The 18517-nt window shown below is 37.2% G+C and overlaps 1 long non-coding RNA gene across 5 annotated transcripts in view; it reads right to left on the bottom strand.

Annotated features, from left to right (window-relative positions):
• LOC149166469 (uncharacterized) overlaps nt 1-17838 on the bottom strand; it is a 301282-nt gene extending 283444 nt beyond the window's left edge. For 2 of the 5 annotated variants that reach the window (XR_016260435.1, XR_016260434.1), the window contains exon 1: nt 16967-17838. This is a non-coding gene — a long non-coding RNA (uncharacterized LOC149166469). The remainder of the gene's footprint in view (nt 1-16966) is intronic. The other 3 variants (XR_016260432.1, XR_016260433.1, XR_016260431.1) reach the window with 3 other exon arrangements.
• Between the last annotated feature and the right edge of the window lie 679 nt (nt 17839-18517).

Here is an 18517-nt window from a genome sequence, read left to right as displayed (position 1 = left end):
CACTTTAGATTTTATTGAGTAATGTGGATTTTGATTCTATTAAGTTACAACCAGCTCAAGTCCCAACTCACTTTAGATTCTATTGAGTAAAGTTGATTTTATTAAGTTTTTTAAAGGATTGAAAAGAAATTAAGATTTGATTTTAGACTTTTGTGATCTATTCTAATTTTGATAAATTCTTTCAAATTAATCACTTCATGAGTTTTTGGTGACTTTTAGAACCATCTAATATAAAACTCTTGATGTAATTAATCCTAAAGAATTTATTAAAATCACAAATTAAGATGTCAATTTCTTTGTATATAAATGTATGCATTTATTTAATTTTATAATATTTATTTATTGATTTTGATTTACAAATATTACATATAAACATTATATATTTTATAAAAAGATTTTGAAATCCATTTATTACGAAAACCTTTATTTAGAATTGTTTTTAGACATTGATGACTATCAAAATTTTCAATTATTTACTTTATATAACTACTTTACTTTATATTATAAATTAATCTTGCTATAATTTAATTATAATTTAAAAATAATGTAAAATTTTAACATAAACCTTGTTCACACTATCCTCTTCCACTAAAACTTATAATTCTATATAATATACATTTTTAAGAGAGGGAACTCAATTTGTATCTTAACTCTCTATTTTTTCCCATTAGCAGGATCCTATGGACTTAAAATCTTAATATGAGCAATTTGGTAAAAATAACATAATTTGTTGTGAAAATAATTTTTGGTGTAGAGAGGCAAAGTTATAGGACTAGAAAACCACTCAAACTCTTTTTGGGCTTCTAGTGATTCCAGTTATTCTCTATGGTTGTGAACTGTGGGCTAGCAGTACCTCCGACATACAAATTGAGAAAATTCGGAAGCGTTTGATTACAAACAAATTTTAGATTAAAAGTGCAGTTCCTTATGATATCTTGTTAAGTGAAAGAAAGATTGCTCCTATTGAAGCAATTGCTATGGTGCAAGTCATAATGTATTTAAAAAAAATTGAGCAAATGGAAGAGGGTAGGTGGCCTGAGGTCGTTTTTCATGATAGATTGTGCAAGAGCAAAAAAACTTAATGCATCAAAACAACAAATGGTTTAGTAAATGGGGTATTTGCTTGAAAGCATGTCCCATAAACAGCAAAGAGATAAAAGCTTTTGTTATAGAAAAGTTCAACAAACTTACTTGGGATAAGGAGCTAGGAAGAAAGAAAAATTACTATATTTTAGTGTTTAATCCCACTCATACTCATCAACCAAAAGCATACATAGAAGCCAATATCTCTTGGAGAGCCAAAATTCTTATTTCTCACTTCAATTAAGGACTAATTCTCATCAACTCTATGGCGCTGGAAAAGGCCAAAGGAACTGTGGGAGGAAAGGGTATGCATTTTTTGTTCTTCTGGAAAAATGGAAACAGAAAAACATTTCATTTTAGAATATGAGGCCTTCAAAGACAACACAGAAAGATATGCTGGTAGCTAGCTCTTGGGATAATCTATTTAGCGAGGGGTTTGTCGAGAAACTCGAAGCATTTATTTTAAATCTTCACAGAAAAAGGGTCGAATACATCAAACACATGAAGAAGCAATCTGTCCCATAGGCTATCTTTAGCCTCGTGGATGTTAAAATAATTTCTTTCATTATTTCTTTCTTTCTATATTCAAAAATAAAGTTTATGATTTTCATCACATAAATAATATAAAGATCTTATCAAAAATATTGTGCAAACTAAAAATATCATAAATACATATTAATATACACCATCTGAAAATAACATATATCCAAAAATAAAATTTATGATTTTCATCACATAAATAATATAAAGACTTCTTTTTTTCAGTACGAAAAAAGCTTGATTGTATTAGATAAAAGATATAAATATGCACATTACATCTTGATATGGCCAGATAAAGATATATAAACATCCCTGTACAAAACTGGAGAGAATAATAAAAGCAGTCCTAATATGACATGACTCCAAAAATACCCCATAACAGGGTAAGAGACAGGAAGATATATGCTTCTAAAAAAAAAGCAGTGAGCTTGAAAGGAAAATGAAACATGATAACAAATGGCAAAATAGGGAATTTAGAAAGGCCAGAAGCTCTGAAAGGATACACTTCTTCCACCAAAGGAAGAAGTTGCGAAATACGACAAAAATAGTATCTTGGAAAAACATACCTAGAGGTTCTGAAGTAAAAAACAGAGGTTAAGTATTAGGGAGAGAGAACTCCTAATAACAAATGGCAAAATAGGGAATTTAGAAAGGCCAGAAGCTCTGAAAGGATACACTTCTTCCACTAAAGGAAGAAGTTGCGAAATACGACAAAAATAGTATCTTGGAAAAACATACCTAGAGGTTCTGAAGTAAAAAACAGAGGTTAAGTATTAGGGAGAGAGAACTCCTGAATGGAATAAGTTCCATTATCAAATTTTATATCCATATTCTATGAGCCCATTTTAAAAAATATTCATTTCTTTGATAACATATCAGCTTGTGAATTTTATGCTCTGATGATATGCTGAATAGTGTAGTCATCCTTCCTCCCCCAGAGAGAACTGATTTTGTTCAACCACCTAGATAGATGTTGCTTTTTAATATGATTCTTTCCAGTGACATGATCAATAATTATTTTGGAATCTCCAAAAATCTGTAGAGTTTGAATATTGATAAAATCGCTGAAAGTAAGACGTCCAGTTACCGCCATTGCCTCGGCTTTGTTATTAGTACCCTTCCCCCCGTTCCAAAAGATTTGGAATTGCTGATCTTTTTCCATAACAATAAGAACTCCACATCCACATATGTCGTTTTGTGCTGCGCCATCAAAAAATTCCCTAGGGTAACCCATATGATCTGATGATTGCTCTGTTTGTATTGCCTTGTTATGCTGAGAAAGTTTAGCAGGGATAGTGTTATAGAGAGATACAATGTTATCAAAAACTACCCCGAAACCCTCCTTCCTGTTTTGAAATAGAATATTATTCCTCCATTTCCAAATGCTCCAGAGAGCCAGTTGAAGGATTGGCCTCCATGAATCTTTCTCACTACTCCACCAAGCAAACACTTCTTTTATTGAAAGATGTGATACATAGATGAAGCCAAAATATGAGGCAAGATTACTCCAGATTTGCTAGGATATAGAACATTGAAAAAACATGTGGAAATTGTTTTCGTCAGCAGATTTGCAAACGTAGCAATACCCAGCTCCGACCAATTCCTTTTTTGCAAGTTTTCCCACGACAAATTTTTATAATGGAAAACCAACCATGAAAAAATGATGGTTTTATAAGGACATCATGTTTTCCATAATAGCACTGGAAAGATAGAAAGAGTTTGAAAACAATTTGTATTGATAATATTTGAGTAGATATCTTTTACTCTGACAGTTTCCATTCCACTTGTCCCCCTCCATATAAGTACATCATCTTCCTTTGTTCTACAAAATCCACTGTTCCTTAAACTGCATTGAATCTGTTCCCATTGTTGCACTAATACTCCTGTCATTCCCATGGATGAGGCTTTTTTCCATGTTGGAAAAGGACCCTGCCAGCCCGCTATAACCTGATTCCATGTGAAATACCCTTTTCTATGAAGGAAATTCCGAAGCAAGTGAGAAATATAGAGATCATCGGACATACCCATGATAATATCAAGCCCAATAAGAGTTTTTTTACTTGTTTGTAAGTTGCAAACCAAATTTTTGAGAAAGATAGCTTCAACCTTACGGAAGCTCATGCATATTGTTGATCCCTGAGAGGTCATAATCTTCCCCATCCTGAACCAATATGTGATATCTCTACTAGCCATGTATTTTTTCTTAATAGATTTGTTCCATGACCCATCCCCAAAGATTGCCCTTCAAAGTGACTTTCATAATAAAGCCTTATCAAAAGTCCTCAAATCCAAAATACCCCAACCACCCTGCTTCTTTAGTAGTGTGAGGTCAGATAATTTTGAAATGTGATATTTTCTTTTCTCCCTATTACCTCCCCAAATAAAATTTGGGTCATTTTGTTCATCAAATGAATGATACTCGGGAATATAATAAAAATTAGCCCAGTACACAGCTAATTGGACTAGAACTGATTGAGTAAGAACCGCTCTACCTACCATTGAGAGGCACTTATATTCCCACCATGAAATCCTTTTAAAATATCTATCTGGAATCCATTGCCAATTTGATTTAATATGGCCTTTTAATTTTAACTGAAACCCCAAGTATTTGATACCTTCTTTTATGGGCCTCGCCTCTATCCCAAATCGCTGAATCAAATATTCTAATACTTCCATATTAACATCTGCATGATAAAAAAAGGATTTTGATTCATTTATATGCATCCCAGTAGCTTTTTGAAATCTTTCCACAGTATCGTGAAGACATTCCCAGGTAAGTCTACAAAGCATACCAAATATCAAGATGTCATCCACAAATAAATTGTGGGAGATAAATTATTCCTGCTGATCTTCAAAGGCCTACACATATTCTCCGATACCGCTCTATTGATGTGAAGACTTAAAGAGTCCATAGCCAAAATAAATGAGAGGGGATAAATGGCAGCCTTGTCTCAGACATCTGGCCGCCGAGAAAAATGATGAAGGCAAACCATTTATGATTACATAAATTACATTTTCTACGAAAGCCATAATCCAATTTCTCATCTGTGAATTTAGACCAATTTTTGCAAGAAGACATCTAATGAACCCCCAATCAAGGCAATCATATGCATTTTTAAAATCAATCTTCAGAATAACCGCTTCACTCTTTTTGGAATGCATAGTGAACAGACTTTCCTGGGTGTTTGCTACAGCATCTAGAATATTCCTTCCTTGGAGAAAACCATGTTGATCCTGGTTTAAAGACCTGGAAAGAGTACCCTAAATTCTTCCCTCGATGATTTTTGAAATAATTTTGAAGGAGATGTTGCAAAGTGATATCGGTCCAAAATCCAAGGAGGAGGATGCTTCCGGTTTTTTCGCAATAAGAGCAATATAAGTAGATGAAATAAGCTGATGTATGTTGCATGTTAATCTTGATTCCTATACCATCCCCAATAAATCACTTTTTACGAGATCAATGAAATGGATAAAAAATTCAATCGTCCACCTGTCCGGGCCCGGAGTCTTATCCTTTTTAAAAGATTTCATAACTCCCAATAATTCCTTTTCCGAGACCGGCTTGTAGAGGCACTCATTTTGAGCTTCATCAAACAGATGAGAATATAAGTCAATGATCCATATAATATCCTCAATCCTAACATCCCCAACCCTTTTGTATTGGTTTTAAAAAAATTTCACAACTTCATTTGTGATGCCTTTCTGAGTGTGAAGATAATTACCCTCCCCATCATTTATCCCCCAAATAGTGTTCTTTTCCCGTCTGGAGTTTGCATATCTATGGAAGAATTTAGTATTTCTATCTCCCTCTTTTAGCCAAATAACACGACTTTCAGTGTCCATGAGGCTTCTTCAATATCCAAAATCTTTTGTTTTTTCATTTCTAGTTCTGTTATACGACAACGCATTTGTAGAGAAATGGAATTTCCAAACATGCAACCAGCAATCCTGTCAAGTTCCATTTGAATATCATTAAGGACCTTCATATTGAGATGTCTTTTCCTGAATTGCCATTCTTTTACATTCTTTCTGATAGATAAGAGTTTATCTATAAAATACAAGATGGGAGACGAATAATCCATAGAAGGGAGGTCAGTCCAGAATTTTTTAATGAGTTCATTGAAGTTAGAATCTTCCAAACAAATTCTGTTAAACTTGAAAGGGTGGCCTTTCCTGAACTCTTGATTCCTCCATTCAAGAGAGATTGGTCTGTGATCAGAAATGAAACATTTTCCTATATTTGACACAGGCATTCCCAAACAGTCAATTATGCTGTCATGAATAGTAAATCGATCTAACCTCTTTGCAATATATGCAGTATCATTTCTACCATTGTCCCAAGCTGATCCTATCTAATAAGGACATATATCAACAAAATTTCGATGAAGCATTGCATTTTTTATAAGACCAGCAAGTGGATCAATTTTCCTTCCACTGCCCCAAACTTCGTCAGAATTGAAGGTAACATTTAGGTCACCAGCAATCATTAGAGAATCAATGTCCAAAAATTCTGATGAAAAAAGTCTGTCCCAGAATGGGAGCCTGTCCTTGTAAGGGGCATAAATATTTAAAATATGAAAGGGGACGGCATGTCCCCGAAATTTTGCAAGGAGCAGGATGCCTGCAAAACATCTGAAATCCTTTGCTTTAACCCAGTCTGGATCACATAGCACCACCAAACCCCCCGATTGACCAATAACTTCAGTAGCCACAATGTGCCAAAAGGGAAACATCCGCCTAAAATAGGAAATGGAATCAGGAACAACATGCATAGTCTCTTGAATGAGAATGATTTTCGGATGAACAAAGAAAAAAAGATTCTTCAGGGCCAAAAATTTTTGGTCTGCCCCTAGACCTCTGATGTTCATTGAAAAAATGTGAGTCATGGTGGGCAATTCACGGGCTGGCTTGCTCTAAGAGGCCCATTTGTAGACAAATCAATGATAAGAATATCGATGAGAGATGTGTCACGGATCTCAATGCCAGCATTGTCCTTTTGCCTCGGAAATACCTGCTTCCTTTGTTCTGCTTTCTCCTAACAGTAATGTTCTTTGCCGAATTTGGACTAATATGAGGCAAAGATGACTTTCCCGGTTTGTGAATCATGAGAGGATGGAGTTCAAGAGATTTTTTACTTAGCAGTGAGACAGGTGAGTTTTGAGACAAGTGAGTTTCAGATATACAAGGCTTTTTTCCTTTTCCAGACGGTGGCATTTTTTTCTTTGGAGATGGAGAGGAAGATGGAATATATGTAATGTGAGATGCAGATGGGATATCATGGAAGGGATGGGGAATGGTTTAAGGAAGGCGAATTTCTGAGTCAGCAGGGGGCTCCGGGGGATATTGATTAATAAGGTTATAATCCACTCTCCCCAAAGGAGTAACCAACCTTCGAGATCTTTCAGATAAAAAAACTATTCTTCAGAGATTTAGTCCTAGGAGAGGATTGATTTGTTACATGATTTTTAAATGGAGATAAGGATTTTCGGTGCAAATTTTCATATGAAACATGCTTTTTGGATTGGCTTCTAGACAAGTTGAGATAAGAACTGATAGCTGAAGATAACATAGACATACCTGTAAAAGAGGACCTCTGCTTCCACCCATATGATTCGGATTGAGAATTCATCTGATGCTTCCTCCCATAAGATTTATGACCAGGACGGCGAGGACAATTTTTATTTAAATGTCTTGTTCTATGACAAACCGAGCATCTAAAAGGGACCCCCCAAAAATCAAGTCTTTGTTTTATATTTAAATCTCCCCAAAATAATTCTATATGATCAGGAAAACCTCCTCTATATGCTTTTTCAATTAGTATCCATGCAACTTGCTTATCCTTTGCCCCGAGGCACTTCGGGTCCACATAAACAAATTTACCTATAGCATTCCCTATGTCAGATAGAGTTTCCTTATCCATAGTTCAATGGGCAGGCTTCCTTATCCATAGTTCAATGGGCAGGCCAAGCAGCTTAACCCAAATTAGATTGTTTGATGGCGTATTTCTCAGGGGATTATAACCTATGTACCATTTATGAAGAGCTAGAAAACATTTTCCATGGACCCATGAGAGATTCTGAATGATTTCCAAATCTTTAGCATTCATGAAATGAAAACTGTACCAATCCTTCATTAGTTTGACAATTTGAGGGAAATATTTCAGAAGAGAGTTCAACTTAGAACCGAGCCATTTTCGCATTTGTTCATCATCCATTACTGGAAAGATACAGCAACCAACAAGGGCTCGGTTCTGCAAGCTAGCAATGCAGTCAAATTGAAAAACGCTATCAAGATTAATCGCAGAGGGTGGCGGGATAGTTTTAATAGGTCACTGATTATGTTTGCGTCTCATGGGGCCAAGTTCGCCACCTTTTAATTCATGTCATGTGAAGTCTTCGCCACCACCTTCCCGCACACTTCGCACGAAATCCTTGTCACCACCTTCCCACCCACGTGCTGGCAAAGTAGAAGGGATCAAATCCTCCGCCAACGTGGAATGCTAATTACTTGAGGGAAAAGCAGCCCCGTGTTGCTCTTCTGTTCGAATGGTGGCCCGCACCATAGCCGACGTGGCCAAAACATTCGAGAAAAACTTCATGTGACCGAACAAGACAGAGATAAGGGTGTCAGCAACGCTGACACAGGTGGACTAACAAATGATCCGGTTTTGATTTCCACGGGCTAGAGCCTTAAATAGAAACTGACAGGATTTATGAACATTCTGATAAGGAATGATATGGCCAAGTAAGGAGAGGAAATTCCCGTAATGTGAACCCTAACAGAAATAGCTTCGGAAAGCTAAAACCCACCTTTTCAGAAAATTCAGAGCCAAATGTCCAGAGTCTGACAGGAAATTTAAAAGACAATGACGTTAACAGGAGAAAAAGATCGTGATGTAGACATCAAAATTTAAAACGGCGGCAACTTTTTGACAAAACCCTGACAAATCATTCCAAATATCAATCACCAGTATGTCCCGGAAGTCGGAAAATCAAGCGATTTGAAATTTCTGATCCCGGAAAGACTAGAGAGTAAATATTGTAATTCTCTGGTCCCGGAAAAACCAGAGAGTAAATATTGTAATTTTCCGTTTCTGGAAAAACCAGGTAGCAAGGAGAAAACAAATAGACAGCACACATGGACCAGAGATTCAGAAACCCCTATAGATTCAAAAAAACCAGGAAGATTAATACAGCAGCAGAAACATCCCCTGCAAGTACAACACCATTTTCCAATTCTAAACTTAAAATCAACACAAGGTCTGGAAACAATACAAATGTCTGATAGATAAAAGGGGATTTTGCAGAAAAATTTCGGAAGGTGGGTCTGTTTGACAAATTTGGTTATAAACTCCTCCAAGTAGGTAAAAGAACACAACAGAGACATTTACAAAATGTCCTTGCATCCCCGAAGATACTATAACTTTCGTGGCCACGTATCCTATTATGAGTCTACGCCCTGTCTACACTTGTTGGGAGCATCTGAGCAGGGGTATGGAGTCGGAACAGCTACAAAAGAGTGCGACAACTGGTGTCTGCATGATACATGGTGGCCATGTATCTTGTTATGAGTCTGCGTCCTATCTATCATCTTTCTACCTGCCATTCATGCATATCGGACACATGTTCCTACATTCTCCTTCTGTGTCGTCTTGCTACAGGATGTGTCAAGTCCCGCCATGCACCTCCCGGGCCTATGTATAAGTATGAGCTATAGGTTTTTCGACTTTTGCAGTGGCTTATCATTTATCTTTGTCTTCTAAATATGTCTCTGTAGTGGTAGCATGTCAGAGGGGCATCTTTGCCTTTCATCCCTTACTCTATCTCAGTATTTTTAAGACCTCATTATCCACTGTCCCCTGCTATCATTTATCATAGTTTTTTCATCTTTATTATCTGTAAATTTTTATGGGTCGTCTTCATTATTTGGGATTCGGGGAATCGGAAAGGAATACTGCGAATCATGTTTTGGGTGGCTTGTGTTCTTCTTGGGGAGGCTCAGCTCTAGCAACCATCGAGTTTCTAATGAGGTATGGAGACTATCAGTCCTACTTTCATCACTCTTTCTCGTTTTTAAATGATATCTTTGTGGGGAAGTCTTGCTCCCTTTTCAAATGGATGTTTTTTTCTGTTATCTGGGTTCCTAAATGGATTTTCCTGCTCCTTTAGATATATTAAGGATTTAGTATAGCTGAATTGGAATCATCCTGTTTATTTTTTGTTCCTTACGCTGAATACGTTCTTAGAGGCTAAGGTTTTCAAAGTGGGAATCAGCAAATGCCTTCTATTGATTTTCATAGTTTACTGGAAGGTTTCTTCTCTTTCTTATGAGTTTTCCAAGTAAATTCTCTTACATCCCATTCGAAATTTGCATTATCTCTAGACCATGCGAAGACTTCAGTTTCAGAATTGGTCATTGGTGGTGCACTTGTAGGGGATGTTTTTGTTGCTGTCTGGACCTTCCTGGTGTATCTTAATACTGAGGGTTTTTCTGATTATTGTTTGAAAATCCTTAACCTTTCGTGTGTCGTCTATCTGCTCTCTTCTGTCACCTGGTTTTTCCGTGCCGGAAATCCTCTCCGACTCCCGTATCTATTCTTTCGAGACCAGTTTCTGCATAGGGCCAGCTTCTTTAATTCTGGGCTTCATCGAAGACTAAGCTCTGGAAAATAGTGTCAGTCTCGATTGTCAGATGTAGCCGCTGTTTTTTTGAATTTTCTCCCTTTTGCCTTATCTTTTCTCAAGCAGAGGTCATCTCTCTTTACTGACTGACAGTCTCTGACTACTTTGGGACTCGTTTTTTCCTGGAAAGCGTATATTTTATTTCTCGAGGCTTCGCCTATCAGTTTTCACTTTATGCGAGCTTATTCCCTCCCTCATTTAGCCATATCTTCTCTGAGCGTTATGTTCAGTGTTTGTCAGCTTCTATTTATGACCCGATCTGATAGGAATCTATGTTGTATTTCTCTATCCTCTAGCTAAAACAGGGTGTGTGACGTCTTTCCCTTTTTTCTTTTTGGGTATGGACCCTTTCTCAAATGCATCAGCCACGGATGCTATCGTACATGCCACAATCCTGGCCGAGACCTGCCGCAAGGCTGCTATCCCGTCGAGTGAATGGCAGTCCACGCTGGCAGATGTTGTGGTTCGTCCCTCTCTGCCAGATGTTGAACTAGGAGGTGATAACTTGTTGCATACGGGGAATGTGTGGGAAAGTGGCCAAAACGATCTCCCGCGTCGGGATTTTGAAGTTGGCGGACCATCCATTCAACTTAAAAATAACCTGAAACCTATCAAAACTATCCTGCCACCTTCTGTTATTAAACTTGATAGTACCTTCCTAACCGACCGCATTGCGAGTCTTCAAGAGCGAGCCCTAGTTGGTCGATGGCATTTTCCAGAGATGGATGAATCCCAGATGCATAAATGCCTTGGGCTAAAGTGGAAATCATTGCTGGGCTATATACCTCAAATAGCAAAACTCATGAAGGATTGATACAGTTTTCACTTCATGAGCGCTGAAAACCTGGATATCATTCAGAATCTTCCATGGTTTCATGGTAAGAATTTTCTTGCGCTTCACAAATAGTATATTGTTTACAATCCTTTGAGGAACACTCCTACAAACAACCTGATATGGGTCAAGCTTTCGAGCCTTCCTATTGAACTATGTTCAAAGGAAACTCTTACTAAAATGAGAAACACTATAGAAAAATATATTTATGTGGATCCTAAACGTATTGGAGAAAAAGATAAGCGTGTGGCATGGATTCTCATTGATAAAGCTTACAAGGGTGGGTTTCCTGATCACATCGAACTATCTTGGGGAGATTTAAACATAAAACAAAGACTGGACTTCTGGGAAGTCCCTTTCAGATGTTCGGCATACCATAGAATAGGTCATTTAATTAAAAATTACCCTCGTGGACCTAGCCTCAAATTTCATCGCCGGTCGCAACAAAGAAAATCTCAGTCTACCTTATATAGGTGTAAGATGGAGTCTCCATTCTCAGGTATGTCTCATTTATCATCTCAAAATTGTTTATCTCCCATCGAATCTGGTGGTTCCTAATGATAATTTGAATTGGAATCCATCTTCCCTATGCAAGAAAAATTCTCTGGACTTTTCTTCCCCTTCATTAAATCCCCTGAACCATTGTATTTTACCTGAAAGCTCTAGAAGGTCAACTTCCCCACTAGGTCAGAAGGTTTATAATCATATCTGCAACCCCCCCTGAAACCCCCTTCTGACAATGAAATTCCTCCCCCTAATCCCATTCCCCATCCATATGATGATTTCCCTGTTGATTCCCTCATTACTTTTATCCCATCATCCTCCCCATCACCTAAAAAAAGATCTTTTCCCTCCGAGAAAGGGAAGGAGCCTTGCGTATCAGTTACTCCTCTAAACTCCCCTATGTCCTCTCCTATAAATTCTGTGGGTAGTGACCTTGATTATCTCTTGAGTAAAAGATCACTTGAGTTTCGTCCCCTTACTATTCATAAACCTGGAAAGCCTTCTCCTACTCTTATCAGTGCGAACTCTGCAAAAAACATTACTGTGAGGAGAAAGAATAACAGGGGTAGCAGACATTTCAGGGGCAGGATGGACTCTGCTGGAAAGGGAATCCATGACCTCTCTCTTATTGATGTATCTATCATTGACCTTTCTAAGAACGGGCCTCTTAGAGCAAGTATGCCAGAGAATGACCAAGCATGACTCACATCCTTTCAATGAATATCAGAGGTCTTGGGGCAAACCATAAATTCTTGGCCCTGAAAAATGTATTTTACTTGGTCTAGCCAAAAATTATACTAATCCAGGAAACCATGCATAGTGTTCATGTTTCTATTTCCTACTTCAAAAAAATGTTCCCTTCTTGGTATATGGTAGCTTCCGAGGCCATAGGTCTTTCTGGGGGTCTAGCGGTTTTGTGGGACCCCGACTGGATTACGGCCAAGGCCTATAAATGTTTTGTTGGCATCCTCATCTCTGCTTATATTCGAGGACTCAATAACCCTATTAATATTTTGAACAGTTATGCTCCGTACAATGATAGGCTCCCATTCTGGGAAAAATTATTTTCATTAGAAATTTTTGGCATTGATTCATTGATGATTGCGGGGGACCTAAATGTTACTTTAAATTCTGAAAAAAGTATGAGGGAATAGTAGGAAAAATAACCCTCTTGCTGATTGTATAAAATATGAGATGTTGCACCGAAATCTTGTTGATATTAACCCTCTCAGAATGCAACCTACTTGGGACAATGGAAGAATAGAAGGGGATTATATTGCTAAAAGACTTGATCGATTTATACTACATCTTAGCATTATCGATCGACTGGATATGCCGATCTCAAGCATTGAAAATTGTTTTATATCGGATCATAAACCGATATCTCTTTGTTGGAGGGAGAAGGGTTTTAGAAAAAGTTACCCTTTCAAGTTTAATAGAACCTGGCTAGAAGATCCTGAATTCAATGATATTATAAAAAAATGTTGGAATGATTTATCTTCTCATGATAATATGTCCTCTTCTATGTATTTTATGGATAAACTATCTTTCATCAGAAAGATTGTTAAGGAATAGCAATTCAAGAAAAGACAGCTTAACGGATTGGCTCTCTGAGATATACAAATGGAACTGGACCAGATTTCTGGAGTCTTATCTGTTCATTTGCTTCAATTTCATATGAGAATGCCGTATAAATAAACTTGAAAGGAAAAAAAAAAAAGATTCTGGAACAGGAAAAAGCCTCATGTAGACTGAAAAGTCGTGCTATTTGGCTAAAAAAAAGCGATAAGAATACAAAAATTTTCACAGGTTTGCAAACTCCAGAGGAAAAAAAACCACTATATGGAAGATTAATGATGGGCAGGGAGACTTTCTTCATTCACAACGAGACATCTCTAATGAGGCTGTTAAATACTGTGAAAATCAATATAAGAGATCTAGTGATAGTAGGATACAGGACATTATTTGGGGGATTGACCTTTATCCTCAAATGTTTAACGATGCACAGAACTAGTGTCTTTTCCAGCCACTAACAGAGGAGGAATTGTTGGGAATCATGAAATCCTTCAAAAAAGATAAGTGTCCAGGACCGAACGGGTGGTCGATTGAATTTTTTATCCACTTTTTTTATCTTATTAAAGATGATTTGTTGAGGATGGTTGAAGATTCTCGAGTATCAGGTAACATACATCATCTCATTTCTTCTACTCTAATTGCTCTCATTCCAAAAAAACCGGAAGCAGCCTCCTTCCAAGATTTACGGCCCATTTCTCTCTGTAATATATCACAAAATCATTTCTAAAATCATTGTTGAAAGAATGAAGGACACACTTTCCAGATTTTTAACTAAAGACCAGCATGGTTTCCTAAAAAGAAGGAATATATTAGATGTTGTGGCGAATACACAAGAAAGTTTGTTCACTATGCATACTTAAAAAAGTGAGGTTGTCATCCTGAAGATCGATTTTAAGAAAGCATATGATTGCGTAGACTAGGGTTTCATGAAATGTCTACTTGCCAAAATTGGTTTGAATTCTAAGATGATAAACTGGATCATGGCCTGTGTGGAAAAAGTTAATTATGCCATCATTATAAATGAACTACGTTCCTCTTATTTTTTAGCTGCCACAGGTCTGCAACAGGGTTGTTCCTTATCCCCTTTACTTTTTATCTTGGCTATGAACTCTTTAAGTCTCCATATTAACAAGGCAATTGCGGAAGACAGGTGTCATCCTTTGAAGATCTGCAGAGATAACTTTATATCCCATAATTTATTTGTAAATAACATCCTTATTTTCGGCATGTTATGCAAACTTTTCTGCGAATGTCTTCACGATATTTTGGAAAGGTTTCAAAAAGCTACAAGTTTGCAAATAAATGAATCTAAATCATCTTTCTATCATAGTGATGTTAATATGGAACTTATAAAATGGCTATCTTCTCTTTTTGGGATTGAGGCACAGTCCATTAAGGATGGAATGAAATACTTAGGTTTTCATTTAAAAGCTAATGGGTATTCTAAATCGGACTGACAATGGATCCTTGACAGATATTATAAAAAGATTTCTGAGTGGGAACTCAAATGTCTCTCCTTGGCTGGCAAAGTTGTTTTAGCTCAATCGATTTTGGCTCAATTAACTATGTCTTGAGCTCACTTATACTTTCTTCCTGCCAGCATCATTCATTCGATGAACAAATTGACTGCAAATTTTATATGGGGAGGTCAATCGGAACAAAGAAAGTATCACCTAACTGAACTATATGATATCACATTGCAAAGAAGTTAGGAGGTTGGGGCATTCTGGATCTGAGAACCTTTGGAAAAGAATTAATTTGCAAGTCTCTTTGGAGGGGTATTTTTGGGGAAGGTCCATGGAGCAATACCATTAATAAAATATATATGGCCAATAAAGATATAACTTACTGGTTCAGGTTGGGAAAGATTGGATTCGCTTATGGATCGGCAATATGGATGAGTTTCCGAAAGATTGAATCTTACTTACTAAAGAATTTGGTATGGAGTATTCAAATTGGAAAAAGGATCTTCATTGGAATTGATCCGCTCTTAGGCGGGGGGAATGACATGAATTTATCTGCGTCGCTTTTAAATTTCTTTCTTAGAAAGGGTTTCTTTACTTGGAACAAGCTTATTCATGCATGGCAGGGTCCTTTCCCTCTTTGGAAGGATACCGAAAATATGGGGATGACAGGTGACTTGACGCGGCAATGGGAAAAGATCAGATGCTGTTTGCGAAACTATGGTATTTGTCGTTCTTTGGAAGATGATGTTCTTATTTGGAAGGGCACAAAAGCAATAGACCCTATATGTGTAAAAGATATCTACATAAACTTGATAAGTTTAAAGGGTGCTCTTTCTGTTCCACTCTTTCCACCAATTTTTTGGAAATCTAGATGTCCTTCTAAAACCATATTCTTCTCATGGCTGGTCTTCCATAACAAAAACCTAACATGGGAAAATTTGCAGAAGAGGAGTTGGTCTAGACCTGGGTATTGTTTTGCCTGCAAATCTGCTAATGAAAGCAATTATCACATGTTCTTTCAATGTCAAAGATCTCAGCAACTCTGGCACGGCCTGGCTGCTTATTTTAGTTTCCCCTATGTTTCTCATGTATCTATAAAAGAAGCTTTTGTTTGGTGGAGCTGTCAAAAAGAGTCTTAGGGGCCTATCGCATTATTTGTCCTTTGGTTTATATGGAGATGGAGGAATCATATTATTTTCAAGGACAAAAAGGAGCCTTTCATGGTTGTTTTTTATAGTATTGTATCCCTCTATAATACTATCCCTGCTAAATCTTCCAAGAGTAATAAATCCAATCAATCAGATCACGCACCAGACCCTTTCGTGTTTCCAAGAACGTATTTTGACGGAGCTACTCAAAATGGTATTTGCGGTTGTGGGGTTCATATTATTATGGAGGATAACTTGCAATACCTTATTTTCTGGAACGAGGAAATGGTACTAATTGCAAAGCTGAGGCCATGGCACTGACAGGTCTTCTCTCCATCTGTCATTTTCTAAACATTCAGTCCCTTCTGATTTGCGAAGACTCAAAAATCATAGTTGATCATGTATTGGGGAAGAATCATATCAACAAAGTGCATTTTGTTGGCTGGATGGATAGAATCAGTTATCTTTGGAAGAGGATGGAGGGATTCTGAATACAACATATCTACATATCACAAAACTAGCAAGCCGATATTTTATCCAAAAAAGGTCTTCTAGCAGAAACAAGCATCGGAACATGGAGTTAATACTTGATGCAGAATTTTTCTCCATCCAGGAATTCTCCCTCCCTGGTACTTAATTTCATTTCATTGTAGAATACCACGTATGCCCTTCCTTTTTTATCATTTTCTGAAATTTTGTGTTTATGAGTTTTACCTGCTGGTGGTTAAAATGGCTCATCGGGATATCGTTGTTTTGATTTTTGATTCCATCTTCCTTCTTGAAGCTGGGTTATCTTCCTTTTGCAAGCTAACTGGCTGTCTAATCTACTGGGCTATGAGTACTCTATGGGGATTACTATGGTTTTTTCCAGCTCATCTCGAAATATCTTTGTAAAGAATCGGTCTGGCCTTTTCTCAAGCTACACATGATGTATTTTTTGTCCATTGTATACCTTATATGATATATCAAGCTTTTTTCCGTCTGAAAAAAAAAAAAAAAAAAAACAAAATAGAGATCTTATTGTTCAAAAAAGTCGGTCTAGTACTAGGAATTACAGACAGCTAATTCCAGTTGAATAAATAAGCTTTTCTGAACAGATTTTCCAGGATTTCATGTGAATTTAGAGGCTGAACTTACCTCTTTTCTCCCGAGCAGCCGACGCCGAGCCTCCCCGAGAACGCGCCAGTCTCCCTTTTGATATACGCCAGTTATTTCTTTCGACCGAGCCCAGAATAACAAAACCATTGCTTGTCAAACGAAATGACAGAAGCGGTTGAAAAAACCAAGCTATTTTGAAAACTTTGAGATGGAAAGCAATTCTAGAGAAATAGCAATGGAAGGTTTGTGCAGAGAAAAGAAGGACCCCGCCTGGAAAAACAGGATCAGGTTCTAATTCTAAAGAGTAGATGGACACTTGTAGGGAGAGTAGAGTGGGAGAGTGAACGACTGAATACCAGAAAGCTTGTCAAGGCCTAAGACATAGTCACTCGCAGAGCAGTCTCTTCCGTGAGGGTCGAGAAAAATCTACTGCGTAAAAGAACCGACCCACAAGAAAATCTCACAATATACTGACAGAGCGAGAAGTAAGTGGAAGTAGGTGGCCGACACGTTCGAAACAAGACACAGGAAAATCATGCATGAAGGGGACAAGTGTAAAACGTTCCAGTGAGCGAAAACCCGGAACGGAAAATATGTGACACTATTCCGGGAAAAATCGAGGTAGGTAAGAAAAAACAGGAAAAGAGTGCATTAATGAACCAGTAGGCCCATGACTGGACACCCCGACAGAGAAAAATGCGGGAGCTCAAAACGCCTCCAGTTAAAGATCACCATCTGTCGCCTTTATAAATAATATAGAGGGCCCTGCCGCGATCATCTGCAATGAAAGAACGCGTGTTCTCGGCTCGGCTCGGCTCGGCTCGATCCTCTGTGCGATATCACTTTTTAGGTGTAACCCAAAATTATTGTGTTTTCACTCACGAGGGCTTTAGATAAAGCCCATCGTGCTCTTTCCCGTCAGTGATGTTTCCTGTCAGTGATCCAAAAATAAAATATATGATTTTCATCAGAAAAATATACATAATGTCAGGAACTTACCCAAAATATTGTAAGAACTAAAAATACCATAAATACATTCTAATATACATATGTACAATTGTTATCTCTTTTAATTTTTCATTTTGATTTTTAAAAAAACAAACAAAATTAAATTATTAATAATATAATATGTAAAAAAAAGTTACATATATGGAATCAGTTTAGGCGGTGGAAAGTAGTTTGAGATGTCATGAGTTTTTAGGGCTCATGGAGCTCTAATTTTTCAATGAGGTCAGTTTAATTTTCACTAGCATGGCCAATAGAGTAAATGGGAGAAAAATTTATTCATTTAATCTAGTCAAACTATAGCACTAAAAGTAATCCTATACGAAATCACTGGCTGGACTTATACTACATCACTAGTTAGAGCCAATCACATTGTTGGAAGTGGAAAATTAAAATAATGTGAATAGGATAATATTATTATTATCTAATTTTAAGGTCATGGCTACCCAAGACACCAAATTGGTGTATGAGACTCTCTTGTTTGTGACACAAAAGACCCACCACTCAGCAATTTGACCACTTATTTTATCAAGGCATACATACTCCACCCCTCTGATTTTGAACCTATGACCTCTTAACCATTAA

Source organism: Pinus tabuliformis, chromosome 5_1 (assembly GCF_031772625.1).
Source record: "Pinus tabuliformis cultivar Carrire ecotype Pingquan chromosome 5_1, CPIR1, whole genome shotgun sequence".
NCBI lineage: Eukaryota > Viridiplantae > Streptophyta > Pinopsida > Pinales > Pinaceae > Pinus > Pinus tabuliformis.
This window is presented reverse-complemented; position numbering and strand designations above follow the sequence as displayed.